At 50.0% G+C, this 13,031-nt stretch overlaps 1 protein-coding gene across 3 annotated transcripts in view; it reads right to left on the minus strand.

Moving 5' to 3' along the window:
* PRIMA1 (proline rich membrane anchor 1) overlaps positions 1-13,031 on the minus strand; it is a 59,438-nt gene that overhangs the window by 35,261 nt on the left and 11,146 nt on the right. For 2 of the 3 annotated variants that reach the window (XR_012073806.1, XR_012073807.1), the window contains exon 1: positions 12,674-12,855. The exons of the other annotated variant lie outside the window; for it this stretch is intronic. The gene's annotated coding sequence lies outside the window, so the exon portion shown is untranslated. Of the gene's footprint in view, positions 1-12,673; positions 12,856-13,031 lie in introns of those variants that run through there. 3 annotated transcript variants of the gene reach the window in all.

Below are 13,031 nucleotides of genomic sequence, written 5' to 3' on the forward strand. Positions count from 1 at the left end.
CACAAGGCTAGTTCCTTCTCCTTCACATATCAGACAGCTCGGAGAGACCTACCCTGGCCACTCTCATCAAGGTAGGCGGTTCTCCCTGTAGCCTCCATTTCTGCCCTGTAATCACCACTATATCCCCAGCTCCTGCCACAGTATCCAGCCCAGAGCAAGAGCTCGGCAGATGTTTGCTGAATGAGTGAGTGAACAGACCTCTTGAATATCTGCAATGATCTCCCACTGGGCATCTGGGTTTAGTTTTATTTGGTTTTGACTAATAAAGTTGGAAGAGTTTTGGGTTGTCAGGTTTTTTTGTTTGTTTTTTGTTTTTTTAGCACAAATCGAGAATGGCTTCTTGATGGTGGTTTCTCAAAAAACTATAAACAGAACTATCATTTGACCCAGCAATCCCACTCCTGGACATATATCTGAAAAAAACAAAGACATTAAATCAAAAAAGCTACATGCACCCCAATGTTCATAGCAGCATTGTTTACAATAGCCAAGATATGGAAACAACCCATGTCCATCAACAGATGATTGGACAAAGAAGATGTGTTATATATACAATGGACTACTACTCAGCCATAACACAGAACGAAATTTTGCCATTTGCAGCAACATGGATGAACTTGGCGGGCATTATGCTAAGTGAAATATGTCAGAGAAAGACAAATACTGTATATCACTTATATTTGGAATCGAAAAAATATAACAAACTAGTGAATATAACAAAAAAGCCGACTCACAGATATAGAGAACAAATGAGTGGTTGCCAGTGGGGAGAGGGAAGGGGGGAGAGGCAAGATAGGGGTCTGGGATTAAGAAGTACAAATTATTATATAAAATAAGCTACAAGGATCTATTGTGCAACACGGGGAATATAGCCAATATTTTATAGTAACTATAAATGGAGTACAACTTTTAAAAATTGTGAATCCCTATACTGTATGTAAATTATGTAATTTACATAATATTGTACATCAACTAGACTTCAGTTAAAAAAAAAGTGGCTTCTTGCTTCTGAGTATATTTAGCCTCTTTACTGTTATTTTTCATTTGTTGGCACTGAGTTCAACTCTCTTCCTGTATCCACAGAAAAGACCTCCCATGATGATTCTTCCACCATAGGCCTCTGCTCTGGGCCAGGCTGGGCTCCAGGACGGTGGCCCAAGAGGCAGCTCTGGGAATGCCAGTCCCAGGGCCCTGGGAGGATGCTGGTGGGGTGGACCCAGGATGCACAGCCAATCCCAGTGCTATGATAGTGATGAAGGACTCTGGCTTCACCCCTGGAAGATGCATAAATCATTTCCCCCTTTAAATTACACCAATATCGGCCCACTTTCAAAGCCCTTCATCTTAGCTTTGTTCAATTGGGAACCATCACTGAGGGGCTGGCTAGGACCTGAAACCAATGGCTCGTTCTGTCCTGATTCCAGAACAGCCCGGCCCCACCTTCTCTAGGGCTGTTTTGGGGCAGATCCCACTGGTGCAAGGGGCCCTCATCTTGGAGCAACTGCAGGGTCCAACTGCCCCTCTCTGCTTCCTGTCCGGGTCCCCTAGAACACTGGCTTAATAAGAAATGTCTCTTCTGGAATCTGACCATTTTCCTCATCCTGCTGGTGCCACCTGGTCCCAGTGGTCCTCACCTCCTGCCTAGATTACTGCAACAGCCTCCTAACTGCCTGCTTCCGCCCTGACCCCCATGGCCTGGTCTAATTTCAATACAGCAACCAGATTGATGCTATCAGCCGTGAGTCATCAGCCCTAAGTACTGCACAGGCCCCCCCTGGACAGCAAGTACAGGTGATGCCCTCAGAGGGTGTGTCATGCCCCCTGGGTCTGCCTCTCCCCATTCTCAGCCCCTACCGCCCACCCCCAACTCCGCTCCAGCCACACTGGCCCCTGGCTGCTCCTCAGCCACCCCAGGCCTCAGCCCGGCTGTCCTCTCGACCAGGGACAGTCTCCCCAGGTACCAGCCAGCCTCGCTCCCTCCCCGCCAAGTCTTTGCTCCAACGCCATCTTCCCTTCGCTGCCACGCGGCCCGACCCCAGCTCACTCCCGTTCACTTTCCCCCTCAGCACTCCCATTTCTAGCACACTCTACCGCTCACAGGTTTGTCAGGTGTAGCGTCTTCTGGTCTCCCTCCCCTGCCAGAATGTCAGCTCTGCATCTACTTTGTTCCAAGCCGTAGCCCAAGCTCCTGGAACATAGAAATACTCAGGAAATGTTTGAATGAATAAAGATCTCCTGGCCGTTCCATCGCTTCCCCTGGCCTCAGCTCCCAGCGTCCCTGGGACTCTGCCCCTGAACCCCCTTCAGTGCACAGGCCCATGACAACGCTGACCAGATCTTCCACTGGGGGCCCCTGGTTGCTCCCAGATATGCCCACACGAGCTCCCCTACCTTGCTTATGCCCTTTCCTACTCTGCAAGGCCAGCTAAACCTTCCTGAGGCCAATGGCACCTTCCAGGAGCTCACCTCCTCCCTGAAGCCTCCCCAGATTAGACTAGCTTTATCACCAACTGACTCCCAGTGGTCCCTAAGTGGGAGCCATGCATTTGTTTCAATTCTTAAGTTTCCTCCTCCTTCATTCTTCTCCAGTCTGGAGGGGCAGATAAATGGATACAGGAGAGTGGATGCCAGTGTCCGGTTACAAATCCTGTGAGCTCTCCCCAGCCCTCAGCTCCTCACCTCCTCCCAGTTCACCTCTCCTGGTTTTTCTCCTTCCCCTCTGGCTGCCCTTTTTCAGTCTCCTCTTCCTCCCAAACCCCAGGCTCATCCTCCCCACACTCTCCCTGGGTGACTGGTCTCCAGTGGCTTTGGCCCCACTGCCACTGATGCTCCCACCCCGTCCTTAGGGCCAGCTCAGGCCTCTGCCCTCAACTCCAAAACCTCCAGCTGACTGTCTCCCCCACTGTCCTGTGCCACCTCCAATGCCATGTGACAGAGCCTGGAGCTCCTGAGGCCATCCCTCTCCTGCCATGCCCTGTCTGCACAAGGGGGATCTGGTCAGACACCATCACAAGGAGTCCTCCTTTCCCCTCTTGCCCACAGCCATTGCCTGGCCCAGGCCACCACCTCCTCCCTGCCTGCTGCCTTCAGCCTCCCACTTTGCTCCCAGCCAGGGCTGTCTAAAGGCAGCTAAATAAAAACAGACATATGGATCAATGGAACAGAATAGAGAGCCCAGAAATAAACCCACAGACCTATGGTCAATTAATCTTCGACAAAGGAGGCAAGAATATACAATGGAGAAAAGACAGTCTCTTCAGCAAGTGGTGTTGGGAAAACTGGAGAGCAGCATGTAAATCGATGAAGTTAGAACACTCCCTCACACCATGCACAAAAATAAACTCAAAATGGCTTAAAGACTTAAATATAAGACAAGACACGACAAACTTCCTAGAACAAAACATAGGCAAAACATCCTCTGACATAAATCTTAGCAATGTTCTCCTGGGGCGGTCTACCCAAGCAATAGAAATAAAAGCAAAAATTAACAAATGGGACCTAGTTAAACTTATAAGCTTTTGCATAGCAAAGGAAACCATAAGCAAAACAAAACAACAACCTACAGAATGGGAGAAAATACTTGCAAATGTTGTGACTGACAAAAGCTTAATTTCGAGAATATATAAACAGCTCTTACAACTTAACAACAACAACAAAAAACCAAATAACCAAATCCAAAAATGGGCAGAAGACTTAAACAAGCAAATCTCCAATGAACACATACAAATGGCCAACAGGCACATGAAAAAATGCTCAATATCATTAATTATCAGAGAAATGCAAATCAAAACTACAATGAGGTATCACTTCACACCAGTCAGATGGCCACCATTCAAAAGTCCACAAACAATAAATGCTGGAGTGGATGTGGAGAAAAGGGAACCCTCCTACACTGTTGGTGGAATGTAGTTTGGTGCAGCCATTGTGGAAAATGGTATGGAGATTCCTCAAAAAACTAAAAAGAGACTTACCATATGATCCAGCAATCCCACTCCTGCATATATATCCAGAGGGAACTCTAATTCAAAAAGATACATGCACCCTAATGTTCATAGCAGCACTATATACAATAGCCAAGACATGGAAGCAACCTAAATGTCCATCAACAGATGACTGGATAAAGAAGTTGTGGTATATTTATACAATGAAATACTACTCAGCCATAAAAAAGAATAAAACAATGCCACTTGCAGGAACATGGATGGACCTAGAGATTGTCATTCTAAGTGAAGTAAGCCAGAAAAGTAAAAATAATTTATGATATCACTCATATGTGGAATCTAAAAAAAAAAAAAAGGACACTATGAATTCATCTACAAAATGGAAACAGACTCTCACACATGGTAAACAATCAAATGGTTACCAGGGAAACGGAGTAGGAAGGGATAAATTCAGGAATTTGAGATTTGCAAATGTTAGCCACTATATATAAAAATAGATTTAAAAAAAATAAATTTCTTCTGTTTAACACAAGGAACTATATTCAGTATCTTGTAATAACCTTTAATGAAAAAGAATATAAAGATGAATATATGCATGTATATGCATGACTGGGACATTGTGCTGTACACCAGAAATGTACACATTGTAACTGACTGTACTGCAATTAAATAAATAAATAAAGAAAGTAAGTAAGTAAGTAAGTAAGTAAGTAAGTAAATAAAGGCAGCTTAGGTGGTAACTCTCCACTTAGATCCTCCAGGGCTCCACACTGTCCGGAAGTGAGTCCAGGGTTCCCTGCACACTGTCAGGGTTTGCCACGCCCTCACTCCTCTCTCACCATGCCACCCATCACTTACAATCCTGGGTGGGACTGGATCTCTGTGGCCTCCTGTCCTTTGCCTCTGTGGTTCCCTCTGCACAGAGCACGCCCCCTTGCCCCACCTCCACTCCCAGCCCTCACCTGGAGAATCGTCCCTCTCTCAGCTCAGCCAGCGCCTCCTGCAGGACACCTGCTCTATGATAGACCCTCTCCTCTCAGCTGATGTCTGGGGACTCTTGCTGCTCTGTTTAGCCGACAATTCCTGTGTGTTCTGCCTCCCTTGGCTGTCCACAGGCATCCCAAACTCCATGTGAGAAAAAACAGAACCTGATCTTCCCCCACTGAACCTTCCCTGGGTTTGCCCTGTCTTATCCACTGCGTCATCCTCAGTCTGTGACCTCAGTGGAGAGCTCTCCACATATCTGTTGACTGAGTAAATGTCTATGAGTGAGGTACTGCTCTTTAAACATATAAATGAGGTATCCTTATGAATTGAGAACACTCGCTTGAACACTGATGTGCTTTCCTTAGTGGTAAAGAGAGGTCTGGACTCCTAGCTAGAAAGGCAAGATCCATCTGGGGGATCTGACCAGGGGCGTGGTCACTCAGGCAGTCACAGTGGAAGATGACCAGATGTGACTGGTGTCCTTCCTTGGCTCGCTGGCTGGGCTCCCAACTGCCAGGGCTACATCTCTGCCTTGGGGGGGCTGACCCCCAACCCCCCAGCATTGAGCCCCAAATAAGACATGGTCCCAGATGCTCCCTGGCAAATGGCAGACTCTTTAAAAATGTCAGTCCCCTCTGTACCCCCTTCTCCTGGACAGTTTATCTTCTGTCTTCATCATTAGTCATGCATGCATTACTATATCCAAATGTTCAATGTACACTTTCCATGTCAAGCTCTGAGCTATCTCTGGGGACAAAGACAAATCAACAGTCCCCAATCTCAGGGATTGGATCAGAAATTTAATGGGTCAGGCTGACTGCTTTGACCCGGACATAGGTGGGACATCCTAGGTGAATTCTGCAATAATTATGAAATCACTAACACTGACAGGGTGATCACCCTGGGCTGGCACTTTTTTAAGCACTGTCACCTTCAAACTCATGGGACCTCTCAACAGCCTTATGAGGAAGATAAGGTCCACACGAGGTCAGAGTTCCAGGGTGTCAGAACCAGCCCTCGATCCCAATGCAACAGGGGGGCCCTTTAGCCAGGATCATGCCCCCCACCTAGCAGGATCCCCTTCCATTATGGGGACCACAGCCACTGCCCTGTGTCAGATGGTGGACAGACCCTACCCATGGCCGCCTGAATCCCGCCTCACAATAACACTGAGGAAGGAGGCCACATCCCCACTGGGAAACGAGGAAACTGAGGTTCATAGTGCCCAGGTATACAGCCAATCCATAGAGATGGGAAGTAGATTAGCGGTTGCCAAGGACTGGGGGAGATGGCTGTACTGGGAGGTATGGGGTTTCTTTTTGCAGTGACAAAAATGCTCAGGAACTAGAGGGTGGTAATGGTTTAGTATATTGTGAATATACTAAAAACTAAAAACCACTTATACTTAAAAAAATACTTCAAAATGGTTAAAATGGTGAATTTTATGTCATGTGAATTTAGAGCATCAGGAGGCACAAGTCAGCACGGATGTGCGCTCTGGCCGAGATGTGTTTCCCTATTTCCACCTCAGGGTTGAATCCAGACTCCTCACGAGATTCTGAATTCCTGGAGGGTAGGAGCCAGTTGGCCCCAATTCTGGGATCATTCCAGAGCCCGTGGAGGTCACACACTATGTACATCTCACCAGCCTTTTCGCCCCAAGTTTCATCACAAACCTCACCTCTGCCTCTCTTTTGGCACAGATCCCTTCCTGTCTGGTGACTCTGGTGACAGCTGAGTGTCTCAACCTTGACTCAGGCAAGAACACCTCCCTTGAGGGTGGACCGGGGCATCAGTCGTTTCCAAAGCTCCCAGGTGATACCGACAGGCAGCCGAGCTCAGACATCCAGCCAGAGGCAGGCTCCCCGAGGGCAGGGCAGTGCACAGCTCATCTCTGCAGCCCCAGGACCTGCCACCGCACAGCCTTTGGCAAACGTTTGTTCCATAAATCAACAAATATAGGTTTGTTGAGTAAACTGAAGTCCACTTCAACTTGTAATCTTTTATTTGCTGGATACGAGCAAATAAATGAAAGACACACAATTCCATGTATGGGATTGGAGAAGGAAAACCCGGTACTTAAAAAAATAAAATCACTTTTGAAAAAGAGCCGGCAGTGATGAAAGCTGTCCTGGATATCAGACACTCAAGCCCGGGCACAGAAATCATGCTCACAAGTGCGTGGTGCTCAGTGTCCAGGGGAACACAGGCCAGAGCCAGCCCTTTCTATGGGTGGGGGCGGTGAGACTGGATAAGGAAGTTGCTCAAGCAAGGATTATATTGACAAGAGGGCCCATTTACTGGGAGTGGGAATGTAGTGGGTGCTGGATGAGGCCCACATATTATTCATACTCCTACAACCCCCTTGGGAGGACGGCATCATGATCCCCCTTCTGCAGATGTGGACATGGAAGCTCAGAGAGCTTGAGGCACCGGCACATGGCTGGAAAGAGCCAGCGTCGGGCCCAGCCTCCAGGTCCTCCTACTTGCAGACCATGCAAGTGGCTCAAAGATAACAGAACAGAAACCCTGCCTCCCGCCAAGGATGAATATCCAACACTCCAAGGTCCAAAACAGCTTGGCAGCAACACGGCTTATGAAACAAGAAACGTTTCAAGTGACACGGCCCATGTTTGATGCCCAGAGTCCCTCATCACATGCTCATCCCTTCCCGGCCCCGCACGAGTCTGCTTCGTTATCCCACTGGGGAGACTGACAAACAGATGAGAGGACCAAGAACAGGAGCACTGTGAGTGACGTCCTGAGGCTCCCTCCGCTCATTCATCTCTCAAAACCTAACAGCATCCTTGCCTCCCCTCCCTCCTGACAACCACAGCCATCGTGGAGTCTGATCACACCTGCCTCCAGGACCATCTTAAATCAGACCAGGGTTTGACACCACCGCCCCTGCCCTGGCCCGCATCCAGGCCACCACACCGGCTCCCCCACCACTATCTCTCACCTGGCCCCGAGTGACAGCCTCCTCACCGGGAGCTGGTGTCTGTAAAGTATAAATGCGGCCACACCACCCCCCTGCTCAAAATCCTCTAGAAGCTTCTGGTTACACTTAAGACAAAACCCCACCCCCTCCCCCAGCATCCAGGCCCTCCCTCTGGGCCTTGCCTCCTTCAGTCTTGCTTTGCCCAGCAGCCAGCAGCCAGCAGCCAGCAGCCAGCAGCCACGCCGGCCCTTCGCGCACCCGAGGCCTGTGAGGAGCTCGCACGCACGGCTGTTCCCTCTGCTGAGAATGCTCTTCCCCCGGATCTTCCTCACCCATGACTTCCCTTCAATTGGCTCTCAGCTGAAATGTCATCTCCTGTCCCCAGACCACGCAACCTAAGTGACCGCCCAGTTGCTCCCTATCAGACCTTGCGGTTTTAATTATCTTCTATTTTAATCATCATCTATTTTTCTGGTGATATTTTTGGCTTGTTTATTCTGTGTCCCAGCACCTCTGCCCTGTCCCACCTGCACATACACACAGGGACCCTTCTGTCCTGTTCACCACTGCATTCTCAGAACCTAGCACAGTGCCTGGCATAGAGTAGAGCATAAAAATCTTCACAAAAGAAATGAATTAGTAGCTACTGAGGACCTGTGATGTGCCAGTTATGTGCTAAGGAGCTGAGGCTACAAGTGGACATAGCAGACTGATGGCAATGATCTATACCCAGCAAAGCCTCAGGCATCAGTCAAGTAATGAATTAGACATTTAAAGGGTGGGGTGACAGCTATAAAGGAAAAAGAAAAGTTCAAAGAGTGTGTACGTGTATGTGTGTGGTTTTAAAATGTACCCAAGTTCTCTGACACTCCTCTACCATGAGGCAGAATTTCATTCCCTACTCCTCGACCGTGGGCAGCCTTTTCCACTTGATTCCGAGGAACGGAATGCAGCGAAAGCAATGCTATGTGACTTCCTCAGCTGCGTCAGCAAAAGGGGTACAGCTTCCACCTGCTTCTCACCACCTGCTTCTCAAGCCTGGAACCCAGCCGCCATGGCAAGAGGAAGCCCAGGTCATAAGGAAGCATCATATAGGTACCCCGGTGAGCAGGACCAGCTGAGGACCAATAGCCAGCACCAACCACCAGACATGAGCCAGGAAGCCTTCTAGATGGCTCTAGCCCGACAGCTGATTACAAACATGCGACAGACCCCAAGTGAGGCCCTCCTGGTGGAGCCCCAACCCCTCTCATAGCTGTGAGATGAAAGGACAGTACATTTGTGTTGTTTTTAAAACCACTAACTTTCAGGGTGACTGATTCCCTAGCCTCAGAGAGCCTTACAGGGAACAGGGTGACCTCTGTGGAAGTCGGGGAAGGCTCTCCTGGAGGACATTGGCGCTGAGATCTGCATGGGTTGAGGTGAAGTACTTTGAGGAGACGCCCGGCGGGCACAAGGACTAGTCTACACGAGAGGCTCCGAGACAGGAAGAAGCAAAGCCCATTCAAGGAAAGGAAGGGGGACCCTGAAGCTGACCCTCCGTGACGGACGGGGACAGTTAGGCAGCAGGTGCATTAATCAAATGGCCTGGAATTATTTCCCCTCCTTACCAGCCAGGGGACAAGGCACCCTCTCTGAGCCCCAGGCTCCTCATAGACATTGGGGCTGATACAACCTCCTACAAAGGAGTGTGTGAGGATTAAATGGGATGAGGAACAGACAGCTTCCACCTCAGCACCGGGAACAGAGTGTCGGTTTCCTCCTAGTGTTCTGAGTGAGTTAAAAAAAGCATTCTAGGACTTCCACAGTCCCCTTTGTTTCTCTCCGTTAAAACATGACCCCTGGCACATAGGAGGGGAGCCGGGCCACTCCATTCCCAGCTCCACCACTGCTGAGTGACCTTTGGGAGTCAACCTTTCCTCTGAGTTTTCTAAGAATAAAATAAATGCAAAAGAATCAAATCAATCTCAGTGCTCTGAGCGCCTTAAAGATCGGCACTATGTGAATGCAGGCTCACGCCTCTGTTCTGCCATAGCTATTTTTGGCCCCATCAGCCTAAGAAGCAGGTCTCGCAGAGGGGGTGTACGTGCTCTTCCTTGAGGGCTGGCACACGTCTCCTTCCATGGCCTCAGCCGTCTGAGTCACATGTGGGGACGAGTGGGCCATCGCTGACATTTACAAAGTCGGCCGGGTCCTGAACCCCGGCGGCTGCCGTGGGATTTTCGGCCAAGCCCTCGAGCACGCCTTTTCCTTTGCTTTGCCAGGGTTCAGTCCTGCCCACGCCTTCCAGAAATACCTTCCCCCGGGGACTCCGGCTGACGCTGGGATCACAAGCCTGGCGCGGGCTGCCCCTGATGGGGCGTGGGTGGAACTCTCGGGAAACCTTCTCTTTTCTGTTCAATAACTAGGGGTGTCTACACATCCTTAAAGCACCCAGTTCCTTCTCAAGTTTCCAATCGGTGCTCCTTTCTCAGCAGAGAGGTGCCAGAACCATGTTTAAGCAACTCCCAACCTGAAGGTTGGTGCCCTACTATTATTAATTATTATTATTACTACTATTATTATCATTAGTACTACTTATTAGCTGTCATTTATTGAATGTTTCTTGGATTCCAGGCTCTGCATTGTGTCAATTTTACAGCAAAAAATTCTCACAACTACCCATATGTGTGTGTGTGTGGGGGTAGTCATTTGTCCCATTTTACAGATGTGGAAACTGAGGCCCCAAGCAGTCAAGGATACATGACCCAAATCACTTAGCTCATGAACAAGGGTGGACCCAGGTCTTGAGGGCAGGAAAGCCAGGCTGTGAACCACTGTGCTGTAACACCACTTTTAAGCGTGTAGTTTCTGCCAAGTACAGGTTGTATAATTTCCAGTCTTCACTGCAATCTCTCCCCAGGTAAGAGTCATGAACTCCAGTTTACAGATGAGGAAACTAAAGCTGAGAGGGATGTGATGTGTCCGGGGTCCCAGAGCTAGGAATGGAAGAGCTGTATCTGACCCCAAAGTTCCCTGACCTGATTACCATTCTCTGGGATGTTGGCTCTCAAAGTGTGCGCCCTGGGCCGGCAGCATCAGCATCGCCTGAGAATGCATCAGAGACACAAATCCCCGGGCCCCACCCCAGGAATTCCACGGATGGGCTCCAACAATCTGTGTTTAAACAAGCGCTCTGGGGAACCCTGACCACACTCACATTTGAGAATCCCTGGTCTAGTGCTTCCCACAGTTTGCAGAAGTTTACAAAGTGCAGCTGCCCTAGGCTGTCACCACCTTCAGTTTGAAGCGTCACAGGCAGAGCTTGGGAAACGAAGGGCGATGGTGGAGACGCTGGGCTGGCCGGGGATCTTCCACATCACAAGATCCACATCCTTCCCATGCTCGTTCTCGACAGCAGGCAGGACTCAGGGCAGGGCTGCCTCAGTAGACTTCCCAGGGCTGCCAGGAGGGGTGACCCAGCTGGGACCTCATGGAGGAATGTGGCGCTGAGCTGTCCTCACGATTGGTAAGTTCTCAAAAGGGGTTGGGGGAGCCAGTACTCTTGAAAGTTTCATGGTAAAACAAAACAAAACAAGCACACCAAAAACAACAAAAAATAATAGAAAAACCATGCTGTCGCTGTCAAAAGCACAGCCTGGCAGTAGGTGACCAACCATCACGGTTTGCCCAGGACTAAACGGTTTCCTGTGAGGCAGGGCTTTCAAGACTAAAGCCAGGAGAGTCCCGGAGAACCTGGGACACGCTGGTCACCTGAGCAGCAGGGCAGCAGCAGGTGCTGTTTCGCTGAGGAGGGAGGCCTGCCTGGCCACGGGAGGACACCCAACAACTCCGGCAAACGTTTCTGGCCCTTCCTGCCACGGGAGACTTTACTGGTCTGCGTGAGTAGGTGCAGAGGTTTCCCTGTGTCCTTTCTCCCTCTACCCCACACACATGCACCAAAGCCCACACCCCTGCAGGAGGACATTCCTTCAGCAGGGTGCCTCCTGCCTGACCCTCGGGCTCCTAACTCTGGGCCATTGCTTCAGCCACTCCAGGGACTGTCCGGCCTCCCTCTGCTCCTGCCTACCCGAGGTCTACCTGGGAATTCTCCCACGTTGTCCCAGATCCTCTCTTCTTGCCCCTTTGGAATTAAGTATCCTTCCCCCAAGCACCTCTGAATTCCTCAAGCCCAACACTCAGGCTGCTCTTTATCAGAATGACTTTCGCAGAATGATTAGCAGCAACAGATAACTGCCCAGTTTTCAAAAGTACTTGCCACTTACGGGAATCCTCCTGTCAACCCGGTGGTGGAGGGGATATCCTCACACCTAAAACTCACAGTTAAGTTAACCAGGCCTCTTAAAACTGTGCAGAGGAGGTGGCAGGGCTAGCACGCCAGCCTAGACTCAGGGCCTCAGCCTCTTATGCTGTGTCAGTCTTTTCATTCCCCGAGCCCTGCCAGTGAGGACAAGTCCCTGTGCACCTCGGTGGGCCTCCAGTGTGGCCATCACAGGGCTGGACAGAGAGCAGATGCTCGGCGAACGTTCGCCAGGTGAAGGAGAGGCCCTTGTGAGCGGCAGGGATGCAGACACATCTGATGACCAAAGGAGCAAGGGCTGGCATGTGCCTGGAGCCAGCATACCCAGAAAGATGCCAGCACCTGGGGACCTTTGTGCACACCTGCTGAGTGACCACAGAGGCTTCACAGCACCGGAGCCCTGTGCTCTGTGGGAGAGGCTAATTCCTTGAGGATTACCGAACAGGCAGAAGTTGTGGAAGTGGCCACGGCCACACTCTGTCTGGCATACTGGGCACTACTCACGTGTGGGATTCTGGGCTGAGCTCAGTGAGGACCAAGAGAAGTACACAAGATATTCTCTGTCACTGGTCTAATCTGCCAGGCATGCCATGGCTGTGAGGTACTCTGCTGTCCTCTTGCCCAGAGTCCATGTCTGCATCCTCGGGTTGTAACCCCTCTACCTGGATTTTCCTCTGAGAAGCCACCACCCCTACTTAACCTCCATCCATACACCTCAACTGCCAAGGGTGGTCACATGGCCCAGTCCTGACCAATCAGCACATTCCATCCCATAGACCACCATGATTGGTCCAAAGATGGACATGTGACCCAAGCTGGTCCAGTGAAAGTCAGCCCCAGGACTTCAGTTGAATGATTGAGG

The sequence above is a fragment of the Vicugna pacos genome, chromosome 6 (genome assembly GCF_048564905.1).
Source record: "Vicugna pacos chromosome 6, VicPac4, whole genome shotgun sequence".
Taxonomy (NCBI): domain Eukaryota; kingdom Metazoa; phylum Chordata; class Mammalia; order Artiodactyla; family Camelidae; genus Vicugna; species Vicugna pacos.